This window comes from Ylistrum balloti, unplaced genomic scaffold (assembly GCF_031769215.1).
Source record: "Ylistrum balloti isolate Yb309-2 unplaced genomic scaffold, AGI_CSIRO_Ybal_v1 Utg371890, whole genome shotgun sequence".
Lineage (NCBI taxonomy): Eukaryota > Metazoa > Mollusca > Bivalvia > Pectinida > Pectinidae > Ylistrum > Ylistrum balloti.
Window position 1 is genome coordinate 311,904 of NW_026782932.1, and position 15,907 is coordinate 327,810.

Below are 15,907 nucleotides of genomic sequence, written 5' to 3' on the forward strand. Positions count from 1 at the left end.
GGTTGTGTATGATATCCACTGAGCGTAGAGAAAACAAACCAATGTCACACTCCTAGTTTACCGATACATCTCGGTCCCACTCTAAATAAGGAAGTGTTGATTAAAACTAAGTTTTTTTTATGAAGATTTTAATGAATGTTTGTATAGTTAGAAGTATTTTTATGTAAATTCTTCCTGTCACTATCTAATATACAAAACGTAAAACAAAAGCAGAATTATCTCGCATTTTATGACAGTAAATACAGGTAGAGCAATATTGATATACTAACTTATTGTTCTAAAATAAGCAGACATCAAATGGTACAGTATCTGCGGACACACAATGGATAGATCCGGCGTGATAATCTGAGACACAGCGAACACACAGCGTCATACAGCAGAGGGGATATCTCCGACGGGTACGTCCCAGAGCGAATTTCTGAAAAATACAGGACATTTTGTTAAATAAGATAATAGACAAAGCGAAATGTAAATTATTTCATGTACATCTCATAAAAATCTAAGATTATTGCGTACGTTCAGAGATGTATCTAAATTCTAAACTATGAAATACTGTCACCCAGATTTCAAATGCCACAATTTGCCATCCACTAAAACTAAGTCAGACAGAAATAAAATCATCCGCCACGCCATTTATATTTGTATGTACAGCATTACACAGATAGTCAATATTGAAACCAAAAATATGTGACTCGACGACTGATTTGAGGATTTTGTGGGAGTTATGGTTCTTGGTACGCAAAATGAAATTTTGTCGGTACAATAATTTAAAGATATACTTTTGCAAGAGAAGCCATTGTGCTTATCAACATAACAAATTTATAATTTATGTAGTGTTGTATACCACCAATATCAACTTGATCATTTCAATCCTAAGGGTTAATAGCGAACATAAATTTGCGCACAGTTAAACAGTTGAGCAAAGATCATGGATCTATTTAATGTATTGGTCATACTTAGAGGATACACAACGTCATACAGGAGAGATATCTACGGCGAGTACGTCCCTGAGCGAATTTCTGAAAAATGCTGCTGTATTAATGACGTGTACCGCACCTAATTCATACATTATAGTGGTATAGAGTAAATTATGGGAAATTGTATGGTGATGTTTAAAAGCATACTTCTTAAATATGAATCCAGTAATTACTGATTTTTTGCTTGTCTTTGGCGTGTATTTTTTAATCAGGTAGATAAGGACCCGATGAGCTTTTCGGGCCATCAGGCCTCTTGTTTTGTACAGATTGATATGACATAGAACCAGAAGAATGATAATAAAGATACACTATGTATGTGTGTCATTTCTAAATAGCTTACATATGTGTACATTTGTTCTGTGTCAATTGTGCTGACAAATATGTTCTGAAAGATTATTCTCAACCAATAACAATAAGCCAGATACATCTCTTATGTCTGTTATGTCTTATGTCTTGTATCTTGTGTCTTATATCTGTTATGTCTTGTGTCTTATATCTGTTATGTCTTATATCTGTTATGTCTTATGTCTTGTATCTTGTGTCTTATATCTGTTATGTCTTGTGTCTTATATCTGTTATGTCTTATATCTCTTATGTCTTATGTCTGTTATGTCTTGTGTCTTGTGTCTTATATATATTATGTCTTGTATCTTGTGTCTGTTATGTTTTATGTCTGTTATGTCTTATATCTGTTATGTCTTATGTCTTGTATCTTGTGTCTTATATATGTTATGTCTTATGTCTTGTATCTTGTGTCTTATATCTGTTATGTCTTTTATCTCTTATGTCTTATATCTCTTATGTCTTGTGTCTTATGTCTCTTATGTTTTATGTCTGGTGTCTTATGTCTCTTATGTTTAATATCTGTTATGTCTTGTGTCTTCTGTCTCTTATGTTTTATGTCTGTTATGTTTTATGTCTTGTGTTTTATGTCTCATATGTTTTATGTCTGTTAGGTATTGTGGCTCTTGTGTCTTATATCTCGTAAGACTTATGTCTGTTATGTCTTGAGTCTCTTGCGTTTTATGTCTTTTGAGTCTCTTGTGTCTTATATCTCTTATGCCTTCTTTCTATTATGTCTTATGTCTCTTGTATCATATGTCTCTTATCTTGATATTAATGTTTTAAATCAGGTTGACAAAGATAGGTCTTGGTGTACAGAATACTGATGACACTTTTGCAGTGTGAGACCTAGAGATCCAACAATATGTAAAGAAGCTTTAATGAGTTTTCAGTTCATATGGAATTTTATGAAAAAGAGTCTTAGTAGTTTTTTGCGAAGCTGTGACTCTCTGTTCCAAAGGAAACATACGTTGCTTAGTGGTGGGAGAACAAAAGAAGAAAGTCAATTGTTTCTTGCTGGCGAATTTTAATTTACAACAAAAGTTCTCTCACACAATTAACCTGACCTTCCTAACCTAAATGTACTTCCGTGATGGTATAGTAGTCTGTGGGTTCCTAAGCGTATAAAAACTCCAAAGGCCTAGTGACAATGGTCTAGTGTGGGTTCCTAAGCGTATAAAAACTCTAAAGGCCTAGTGACAATGGTCTAGTGTGTCTGTACGGAGTCAAGTGACCGAAGTGAACGGCGGTCTCACTGGCTCCTATTTATCCCCAAGGCTTACGTGATTGCAAAATTTGATCGATAACACGAATTGATCAAAGCTGTTAAATTATTTCCAATTTTGAATTTGATTCCAGACAATCTGGAGTCAATAGGGTCTAATCAAAATACAAAGCCTACGATTTGGCCATACTTATTGACAGATATCTTATTTCAAGCTATCCATGTAAACAAAATACATTGTCACATAAATAGTTTCCAACACAATCTGCTTTGGGTAATGTGCAATTAACCGCACCTGCTACATTTAACAATGAAAGCTGCATCATAGGTATTACGTTGTTCAATAACGTTTTAACCAACGTGGCAACATACATTTGTTACATGGCAATACGGTTAATGTGTAACATCTAATAAACACAATCAACTTGTTTTATATTTACAACATAAAACATATTTATAATAAACAATTATATACTTATTTAATTACACTTATTATAATCGAACCTATATACATCATAGATATCATCTCCCTTTCAGGGGCCGATAACCGTGTGAAGTGAATACTTTTAATCATACAGCTGAGAAATGATTTTAAAGTAGAGGACAACATCAGACGGAAGCCGCGATTTTTTTGGATTCCATGACGTATGTTTTTTGTTTTGTCCACATTATTATGACACCACAATTGATTTTGTGACTGGCGCGGCCAATAAAGTATATTACACTCATGACGTATACACAGACATGTTACATTTTGCACAGTGACGAATTTATTGGATTATGTCTTGACTAATGTATTTGTGAGAAAAAAAAAAGAAATAGCTGCAAAAGAATCCATTAAAAGAGAATTTGATAGACAAAAGATGGGGGAGCTCATTAATCTGAAGTGAAACAGAAAGGAATTTTAGACAATTAACTTCCGCCATCAGTGAAAGTAACCACATTTTCAACTTAAACCTGAAAACTGACGATATTGGTGAAATAGTCCCAGATCAATATATAGCACTGAAGGGTCACCGTGGTCTCAAACTGTACATACAATTATGTTAATGTTTAATGACTAATATTTGTCATACAGCCTGCACGAGAAGTGGGAGACCTGACTGATTGGTATTAACAATTTAAGTTTGTCAGACACTATCTCATTTTTTTTTGTTTATTCAAATCCGTTTTAAATGCATGGCAATGATCGATATTACGATTTTCTTTGCACAATGTATAAAGTAGATTACAAATCAGTCAAAACAAGAACAAAGAACAAAAGTCGTTAATTGCCCGATTTTTCCATACATGTCAGCATATAGTCTCGTTGTAATATATATTTCTAGCATGATGGAGAAAAAAGGTAGAAAAGTCCGGTAGGGCAGAGATATACTTGTCCTCGGAGGAGATTCCAGACAGTATAACCCTCAGTTAGACCGTCATGGATCTGTGCTCGGAGATTTCAGACAGTCTAACCCTCGGTTAGACAGTCGTGGATCTGTGCTAGGAGGAGAATTCAGACAGTCTAACCCTCGGTTAGACAGTCGTGGATCTGTGCTAGGAAGATATTTCAGACAGTCTAACCCTCGGTTAGACAGTCGTGGATCTGTGCTCGGAGGAGATTCGACACAGTCTAGCCCTCGGTTAGACAGTCGTGAATCTCTGGTCGGAGGAGATTCCAGACAGTCTAACCCTCGTATAGATAGTCGTGGATTTGTTCTCGGAGAAGATTCCAGACAGTCTTACCCTCGGTTAGACAGTCGTAAATCTCCTCCTCGGTTATAGATTTCTCTGTACTATCCTCAATTTAGAGAAAGATCCTAGTGATCTCAGTCCTCGAGAAAAGAATATTAAGTTAGCAATCACTGAGAAAGCTTCATATCTTTGCGAAATGACGAGTTATGAGTTTGTATGTCTTTGATACAACCCTTTGAGGGGCAGGATATACATGTATTTGGAACTATTTTGAAATTTTCCATTTTTGTTTTTAATTGAAAACAAAATGGATTAATGCACTGGAACGAAACAACTGTATGAACTGTTTGATGCAGTTTGATTCATTGTTTGGCTATAATGTATTAAAAACAATCATTTAAACTTTTTAGAAGTCTTATTTAAAGGACTCGACTTATCTTAAGCTAGTTTTGTTATTGATTAAATAACTTCATATCATGTAATTAGAATTAAAGCTGTTAGGTTTATCATTGGAATAATTCTTTGTGATATTCATGATGCATTTTTTTAATCAATCGTTCAATATGGCGGACTTGTTTTCTTTATGTATGCCATGATTTAGTAAAACAAATAATTGAATAATGTTGCATTTTTGCCAGGTTGTTATTTGTGAAAACAGATAGGTAAATTATATTGCATTTATGTCAGGTTTTTATTTTGAAAATATATACATGAACTATGTTGTATTTCTGTCAGGTTAAACCATAAAATGACTGGATTATTAAATAATTCGTTATTATATTGTCTATGTTCATACATTGGTTATCTACCTCCACACTCCACTGCTTACCTTTATTCATGATATATAAATAGTAACAATTGTATAAATAAAACCTAGTCGACTGTGACAATCTATCATATAAATCATTCATAACTTGTTCAAAGAGATTTTTAACAATTAAATAAGCAAACTTGTATCATCCGTATATGTATCATAAGGTACAGATTAAATTTCCGACGCCACATCATCCACGGAAAGTCTCGCTTCAAATGATGAGAACATACGAGAATGCCGAATGCAGTTTTGTCAAGCTAACCGAAGTGTCATATGTTGAAGTTTTCATATCTTATTATTTCCAAATACAATACAGCGTATAAGTAGCAACAAAACATGGTAATTAATAGTGTATCTGAGGTCAATACCATATATTTATTCCCATGTGCGTTTCCATGTCAAAAGTGACTTTATAAAGATTAAAAAATGTTCTAAATTCTTCTAATGTCAAACGATGTACCCCAAGTATCTCCATACAGCGATCAGGGGTCAAAGGCCAAGTATAACTTGTCCAGATGTTCAACAATATCTATATAGGTATTGTGTGCGTTACCATGAGGCCACTGCTACAGATAGACTTCGGATAATGGCAGACACGTATATTTTAAAATTACAAAATTTGACTGTCCATTTTCTGAGCTTTACTTAATTACTTACACATTGTTTTTATTAACATTGCAATGTCACCTTAACAGGGGAAAGCTAAATGTGTCTTCGTTAGAGTAAAATAGAAGATGTTCTGTCTCTCATGTTTCACGGGTATCTAATATATATATATATATTCTACATGTGATTTTTGGTTTCAGTAAAACGTAGATTGTTAGGTATATATAAAGAAGTCCGTGAGACTTTTTTCTCCACCTCGTCTAACTGATTGATGTGTTATCATTGCTCGTATCTGCCTTCAGCCTTATGTAAGTAAACCTTTTCCGTAAAGTATAAAAAGCTGCTGCTAAAATACGACTGTCCTTACACAATCTAGTCATAGAACTGGAAGGCAGAGGGAAAAAAATCCTCAGAAGACTTTGTCCTTCTTGTAATAAAATATACAGAAGACTAATTTTACTTCAATCTAACACATCACAGTGTACTGAGAAATAAATATATCACATCATATCGTTGTGTTAAACCCCTTGTCAACAAGTTAATTAAGTTGTTATCAGGCGGTAATATTAAAGACCTGATTAACCTGTGTAATATTGTTAAAGCACATTACTGTTGAAAATCCAATTCCTACATAATTTTTTTATACAATACCTTAGCATTACTGCTGTTGTGTGATGTGTCTTCTGTTCCTATTATACTATTTAATTATTACGTGTATTGTACGTTCTTTAACATTTTGAAATCGATTTGATTCCACATAACAATTGATAATTGTCTTTAATTACAAATATATATGATTCTGTTTGGAAAATCTTCTGTAAGGTAGAAATGAAGAGAATACTAATTGGGACTATTACACATTCAGGTTAATAGTAAATATTTAATCTGTTTTCTGATAAATCGAATATTGTACTTGGGTAAATGCTTCATAAAAAAACGTATTAGAGTCGTATATGTCACCGACCATGAAATTAAACAGGTGTGCATATTTTCGACATAAACATTATCACTTCACCTCTCGGTTATCAGCCGAGTGCGTTCGGGATCCCCGGTATATAAAATCCAGAATTGTATTTCTCCTTGAGTTTGACACAGCTATCTTTTGATATGATTATTAAGATTATAGTGACGTAGCTGAACCAATTATTGTAAATGTGGATGGTTAAAAGGATGTAATCAATGATGCATAAATAAAGGGGAAGTTGAAATAGAGCACGCTCCATTGATAACATTTAAAATAAGTATATCAGGTATTCGGCTTCTAACATGATAGATCTATATGTTAAATCATTCAATGTTATTTTAGCAGTAGTTAGGTACCGGAACAACGGCTCACGGATTTTATTATACCAACATATAGAAATATAGATTAAATCAATGATTCGAAAAATCATAGGCCGATTACAATTGTTAGTTGTCTTGGAAAATTCTTCATTGGATATTAAATGAAAGACTAAAAGTTATTCCGAAAAATTAGTATAATTGTATCTGAAAGACCTACTCGACGCTAGAGAATAGTCTTGTATTTTACTCCTTAATAATTCTGAAAAAGAAACTTTATTGAGTATTCGTTGAGTTTAACAAAGCGTTTGATAAATTGCGGAGAAATGATTTTTGAAACAAGCTTTTACTACACTAGGTAAATGACAAGATGTATTGTGTTGTGTACCTTATGTATCAAGGAATCAAACCCCTAATTAATAGTGAAGAATCAAGTTTTTTTTCTCCGTGTAATATTGGATTGAGACATAAGGAAAAACTGTTTCCTTCTTTTCTTTAATTTGTAGTTAAATGATAATGAAGATTTTTTGTCTGAAAATAATGCTGAATAAACTTAATGCTTGAAATACAAGCTTGAATCTGAACTCAGTATATATCAGTTATTATTCTCCTCACAGAAAATAAATTTTACAAATAGAATAATTTAGATATATCAATGCAGTTTAGATAATTATGAATTGTCACGTGGAATCAGGATATGTATAGTGACTTACAAAATCAGCTTGATGTTTTAAGCAAATACTGCAAAACAAGGTATAGTATTTTGCAAAAGTGGATTTGTCAATAGAAATATTTTTACTTACAAAAATGTATAAACAATATGTAAATAAGTTAACGTATTTAGGTACAAACTTGCTTCTTTAATGAAGCCAAAACAATTATATTAAACAATCCTCAATTACTGTATGTTTTTTTAAAAAGGTAGAAAACTAAAAACCCACAATGGCTTAAACTGTCAAACAGATATTGTTCGACCAATTTGTGGAATTTGTGACATTTTTAATAATTCAAAATCTGTCTTTTATATAATTCATATAAATAATTGTAATTCTTAAAACATATTTTGAAAAACTCATTGATAATGAAAGAATGATGTTATGTAAGATTGTAACAAATATTAATAACTTGGATGATACTGACAGCCGGAATAATGTGGAAGATCTAAATGGAATATGTCCATATCGTCATATACAAGAAATTCCATTATTTGTTTATGCCCATTTGTGACGAATGAAGGAAAGTTATATTTTGGAAAATATCATTATACACGTCCCAATATTATCTAGTTCTCAGATGTAATGAATACTTAAAATATTATCTATGCAGTTTTATTTTTTTTTAAATTGTCCTTCCTATACATAAATCTTTGTTACAAGTTATATATATGTTTTCTATGTTCATCACTCTTTGTAAAGAGAAGTATGCAAATAAAGTTAATGTTGAAAGTTAGTAAAGCTGACTTGAAATTTACCTATAAAACTTACCTGTTGGTAGAAGGGAATTGATATGACTTGTATGTTGTAATCCTATTTTATAAGTATACATTATACAAAAATATATTTTATCAATACAATGTAATTAATTCATCATATTTCAGTTAATTAATTTTTAATCATTGCTCAATGCTAATAAAGATTATAGTATTAATTCCATTATTTTACAAAGAGTTTGAGTATGTGTAAATAATATTGAACTTAGCTGTACAGGTAAAACACAGGTAGCATTAGGTTGTAACTACAAGTTCAAGTTTCAGATTTTCATTTAAATTGTTGCCATATCAGTAATCATGTTTACAAAAATGATGACATGATGACAACACTGTATGATAATAATTCGTTCGGGAAAGGGTCATAATGGTATACTATTGTGGTCAGCGTTCCTCCAGCGGCTGACAACCGTCTGGCCATCGGTCCGCTGACGAAAATTGGATTCTTAGCTGTAACTCTTAACTGTTATGTAGGCATGGAAAATACAAACCGCAATATACAATAATTAGACCAGTAATACAGAGGCCATGGTTTCGAATCTTAGCGGAGAAAATGGAATAAGAATACCGAACTCTATCACAGTATCACCAAAATCTTAACAGTGTTACCTGTATTACCGGGACGTTATAAACAACATTTATAATGGACGTAGTGTTGTATACCACCAATATATTAAGAGTGTTACCTGTATTACCGGGACGTTATAAACAACATTTATAATGGACGTAGTGTTGTATACCACCAATATATTAAGAGTGTTACCTGTATTACCGGGACGTTATAAACATTTATAATTGACGTATAGTTGTATACCACCAATATTAACAGTGTTACCTGTATTACCGGGACGTTATAAACATTTATAATGGACGTAGTGTTGTATACCACCAATATTAACAGTGTTACCTGTATTACCGGGACGTTATAAACATTTATAATGGACGTAGTGTTGTATACCACCAATATTAACAGTGCTACCTGTATTACCGGGACGTTATAAACAACATTTATAATTGACGTAGCGTTGTATACCACCAATATTAACAGTGTTACCTGTATTACCGGAACGTTATAAACATTTTTAATGGACGTAGTGTTGTATACCACCAATATTAACAGTGTTACCTGTATTACCGGGACGTTATAAATAACATTTATAATTGACGTAGTGTTGTATACCACCAATATTAACAGTGTTACCTGTATTACCGGAACGTTATAAACATTTATAATGGACGTAGTGTTGTATACCACCAATATTAACAGTGTTACCTGTATTACCGGGACGTTATAAACAATATTTATAATTGACGTAGTGTTGTATAGCACCAATATTAACAGTGTTACCTGTATTACCGGGACGTTATAAACAACATTTATAATTGACGTAGTTTTGTATACCACCAATATTAACAGTGTTACCTGTATTACCGGGACGTTATAAACATTTATAATTGACGTAGTGTTGTATACCACCAATATTAACAGTGTTACCTGTATTACCGGGACGTTATAAATAACATTTATAATTGACGTAGTGTTGTAAACCACCAATATTAAGAGTGTTACCTGTATTACCGGGACGTTATAAACATTTATAATTGACGTAGTGTTGTATAGCACCAATATTAACAGTGTTACCTGTATTACCGGGACGTTATAAATAACATTTATAATTGACGTAGTGTTGTATACCACCAATATTAACAGTGTTACCTGTATTACCGGGACGTTATAAACAACATTTATAATTGACGTAGCGTTGTATACCACCAATATTAACAGTGTTACCTGTATTACCGGGACGTTATAAACATTTATAATGGACGTAGTGTTGTATACCACCAATATTAACAGTGTTACCTGTATTACCGGGACGTTATAAATAACATTTATAATTGACGTAGTGTTGTAAACCACCAATATTAACAGTGTTACCTGTATTACCGGGACGTTATAAACAACATTTATAATTGACGTATAGTTGTATACCACCAATATTAACAGTGTTACCTGTATTACCGGGACGTTATAAACAACATTTATAATTGATGTAGTGTTGTATACCACCAATATTAACAGTGTTACCTGTAGAGCGACTATTGTCGTTGACTCTGGCTTGGTTCTGCCACGCCCCTTCCCCGTAGCGTTTGCAGGTCACATGTCCAGTTATTATAAGGACGGTTATACTTATACACAGATATGGTAAATCCATTATACAGCGTGATATAAGAAACTTGGGTGTTCAAGCACGGTACGTTTACAAACTTCCAAATGTTCGTTAGACGAGAATTGGAGCCTCGAATATAAAAAGGAAATGCTTAAAATGTCTTTTTTTCATATTCAAAGCACTTTGGTTATCAAATTTGCTTGACAATTTGAATTAAAGCAAAAATAAGACAACATTGGTCGATTACTAAGAGACAATCCACATCGTGAAAGTAACGTGAAATGACGTCATAGTATCAATCTTGACCAGACAGAATGACATAAAGCCCAAGGACACACGCTACCATAAATGGCAAAAACATTGAAGCTGATGCACGTTTTACAATGGTTTTTCTCTTTAACTTATATAATTCTTTTCTTTTGTGTCAATGAGTTCGAAGAAACATGAATGATTTTTCTCTGAGTTATTCAGAGACGTGGATTAAGTTTCAACTTGTCATAAATGTCTGTATGATGATACAACAAATAACGACAGCTACAAAAAACAATACCAAAATAAATATATTTCATGGAAAGGTTTTTAGAAAACATGACAGTATAACATGCTTGTGTACATCCTTTACTTAGGATAGTTATTGTAATGATCAATCATCATCTAGGTCTGAAGACTCCCTCCTACTGAATGTCAGCGTTGATGCCAGCAGTGAATAACGATTTAATTATCATAACTTGTTTATCATTGTACAACAACAATAAACACAGGTAATATCAATTGAAAATGTATGCAGCAAACATGGCATGATTCATCAAATTTTTTGTACCATATCATAAATCTTTCACTTTATTAAATATTTGGCTTATACAGTGATCACAGAATAGACCCTGAAGTCATTCTTGTGTTGCTCCTCCACAAATGTATATCCTAACATCCAATGTTAGCCTTTGACTCATCAAACGATCAGTCTTGTTCTATAGGTCAAGTTCCATTTGATTCGTCTCTTGCTACAGTCTGATAACGTCACATCACCAGTTTAACTTTCGTCAAACTTTGACCAATAAAGATCATTTTTATCATGCAATATCATATTTTACTCCTTTCTTGATTTCAATATTTAATCACCAATGCAAGGATCATTCACTGGACTGGACTATCATAAAGTCATTCTAGCTGACTCATCAAAAGTCTGAATCCTCACTTAACAAAGGTCATTCTCCTAGCTGACTCATCAAAAGGTCTTGAACCTTACCCAACAAAGGTCATTTTCCTAGCTAACTCATCAAAAGTCTTGTCCCTCACCCAACAAAGGTCATTCTCCTAGCTGACTCATCAAAAGGTCTTGACCCTTACCCAACAGAGGTCATTCTTCTAGCTGACTCATCAAAAGTCTGGACCCTCACACAACAAAGGTCATTTTCCTAGCTGACTCATAAAAAAGTCTTGACTCTTAACCAACAAAGGTCATTCTTCTAGCTAACTCATCAAACGTGTGGACCCTCACACAACAAAGGTCATTCTCCTAGCTGCTGACTCATCAAACGTCTGGACTCTCACACAACAAAAGTAATTCTTCTAGCTGACTCATCAAACGTCTGGACCCTCACACAACAAAGTTCATACTCCTAGCTGACTCATCAAACGTCTGGCCCCTCACACAACAAAGGTCTTTCTTCTAGCTGACTCATCAAATGTCATTGTTCAATAATCTAGTAGTCTGATCATATACACCATGTGGTATTTTAATCTTGGATCACATGCACTGCCTCATATTGTTAATTTGCAGTCTATATATACACAAGTCATGTTTCCAATAAATGACATTATGCATTTTTACAATATGGTTCATTTTTGAACAACAACACTCATAATGTATGGTCTTTCCCTAAAGGTAGACTTTAAACCTGAAGCTGTCTTAAATGGATGCTATGTAACTTGCCTACCTGGCTTTATAAAATTAATGTTTAACTAGAGCTGTGTTCATTTTTATTTGTATTATAACCGATACTATACAATTAGACAGGTTTTACAGTACCGTATTGGTTTTCTGTTATTACACAGACACAGACTGCAATAAGATTTTCCAACGCAGGCATTATATTTACTGATACTGTACAAATGATCTGTTTGTGCAAAATAATATTTTATCCTAGTTTTATTGAATTTTAGTTTGGATTATGATTATTTTAATATGTTGGTTTTCATCTTCTGTTTTTTATCTACAACTGTAATACTAACCATCAACTGTCATGTATTCATCGAAAAAAGAATTATTTTAATATCTTAGACACTGTTTTATAAACTTACTGTATCCCATAATTAACATGAACATCGAGTTCTACCTTTTAATAGTTAGAAACTTTATACAGGGAACGCTTTCCTCGGTTACCCTACATCTGACACGATTTTACCTCTGATTTATTTATACATGATACGAGAAGGCTTATTTTGTAGTATACCATGAGAACATAAAACATAAGCTCAGAAGAACTATCATGACAACAAAATAATCATAAAGAAATTAAAAATAATGAAACAAAATACAACATAACATGCGTTATGAAATATGAACAATACAGTAGATCATAATGTGTTAATATTAAAATACTAAAAATATATACATAAGCATGGTTTTAAGGAACTTTATGTTGATATCTGGGTGAACACATTTATAATAAATTTTTGATATTATAATTAAAGTTAATTATAAATATTCACATGGATGAATAAAACCATTCTTTGGTACAATTTTCATATCGAATAAGGGAAACGAAAACTAGCTGTATACATAAATCAATCTTAGAAATATATAGTTTATAATATATAACCGGGATTGATAACGACTGGCTGTTGACAATAGGTCAGCCTCAATGATGGTATTAACCCTAGTCACGCAGACCTTGACCAACTGCCGTGGGCTCAGCATTTATTCGAGAAGCATTTGGTAAAATATTTCAGATGATAAAGATATTCCAACACGCTACTAACATTATACTATCATGGGAAATAAGTGAGCCCCACTTTTGGGTACCTTGTTTTTTGTTTTCATACGATGGCGAATTCATCGAAAACAAATAATGTCTTTAAATAACAAAAACTTTATTGACCACGTCTATCGTATATATTCACCAGAATATCATAATCTTTTCCTTCAACGAAACCGACATGGACATCTTTCCAACAAAAAGTGTGATAATTTCAATTTCCCCACAGTGAATTTTACCATTCCTTAATAGCAACATTCCTGCACCACCAAACTATACTGATTCATGTCGTTGTTGGTTTGATAGTCAACGTCCTATTCTAAAAAAATGTCGACAGCTGGCAGACAAACTCACAACATAGAGTTTCGCAAAAGATGCGGCTTTATGGGGAAATAATGGGGAAGTTTTACGTTCGTCATAGTGAACTGTGATATTCAATTACTTTGTGCGATATGAAGCTGGACGTGTTTTATGATCGTTATTTTGCCTGTTCGTTCCGTTGTTTTCTCATTGATAACGTAACATTACTTACTTGGATTGACCAAGGCTTACATGTTGAGTTCCCCTCAACACGAGTGTTCTGATAAGAAGCATAATTAGTAAAAAATAGTCAGAGCATACTTAATCGTGAAAAGAGCGTTGTGAAATCAATAAAAAACAAATACCAAACACAAGGAGTAAGAAATGTAGTTTGTTAATAAGCAATTGCTAACAAAACTAAACAGACGAAATCCTATACAAAAAAAACGCATAACAAAGTAAGAAGCTGTGAGGAAAGCAAATCAGTCTTTCAATTTCGCACGGGTAGGACATTTACACATAGGACCGTCAAAGCCGTTAATCTTCCTGGTAAGCATTTTCTCATCGCCGTAATTCGTTTGGGAAATTTTCCACATCCAGACGGTCTCAAGGAGAAAGACGTATGACCGTGCTTTGTTATTTTTTTACAGGTAGGAATGCTGCCTGAATAGTACTTCCTAAAATCACAAATGGATTCTATACGGAAGAGATCTTGTGCAATATCCTATTAACTTTACAGTCCATGTCTTTTAACCTATTAACATGTAATAAAGTGTTATTTGTAGATCAACCTGATTGAAGATGAAACATAATCACTGATTAAATCTTTCTGCACGCCCAGTGTTCTTTTCCATCTTTCTTACATTTTTATCCTCCAATTTTTTTTAAGAATATATAGCTGTCTAAAAGTCTCGGAAACATCAGTATCAAAATATAAAACGGAATCAAAATTCACACCTAGCAATTTTATAGCTTTTTTATTGGGCTTAATGTTTACAATTTCAGTTTCAAAAGACTTTAAAACCTGATTAGGTTTCTTATTTAAAAGTATAACCTGAAAATCAGGATTTGTCCTCACGTGGTTTTTGATAAACCAGTATACCAAGTTCTGAACAGTCTGTTTCAATAGACTGCTGATGACACGAGGGTCTTTGTGTTGTCATCCGCATAATTATAGCGCCTGGGTGACTTGATATTAAGAAACATATCATTTATGAAGGTGTTAAAAAGTAGGAGTACCAAAAGCCAGATACTGTATTCGGAGCCTAACTTGACCCGTTGTGAATTGTTACACGTAACTAGATATCAGGTACACAGAACCGACACTGAGACCAAATAATTCAGCTTTCTGACCAACACAACATCAGAAAGGCATTCGAAAGCTCTAGTACGATCCATGAGGATGACATCGACATGACTGTCTAAGGCCCTGTGTCAATCTTAAATTACACAACTAACCATGAACTGGATAGTTTGACATCCAAATTTGGTGTCTGAAGACTGCGAAAACATACAAATACTATTAACATATTCCCTTAGCTGAATATTCAAAGCCCTATAAATGCGTTTGGAGACACTAGGTAAATTACTATTAAGCCTATAGTCAAACGTAAAAGGAATAAACCTTGAGTTTGCTAGGAAAGGTATTTATATGAAGATAAATTACATTACTTGAAGGATAACTGATGCTGTCACTGCAGCATGGACAATTTAGTATAGATACCGCTTTCTTGAAACTGTATAATTTTATATTTTGCGCACATAATTAGAGGAGACATCTTTAAAGCAAAATTTTCATGTAAACATGTCTAGTCTTCGATGATTCAAACGATGTCCTTTACAATGTGGGATTCATATCTCCAGTCACATTTACATATAAAAACCCCTCTCTCTGATCTTTCTTTCTCGTGCTTACAGCATGGCCTTACAGTTTGATTTGTTTTCTTTTTAAAAGGTAATGTTTTGATGGTGTGCCATCAGGAGCATCGTCATTTTTAACAACCATTCAAAGTACAGCCTTTATATGACGCTTTGTTTCGTTGTTCATACT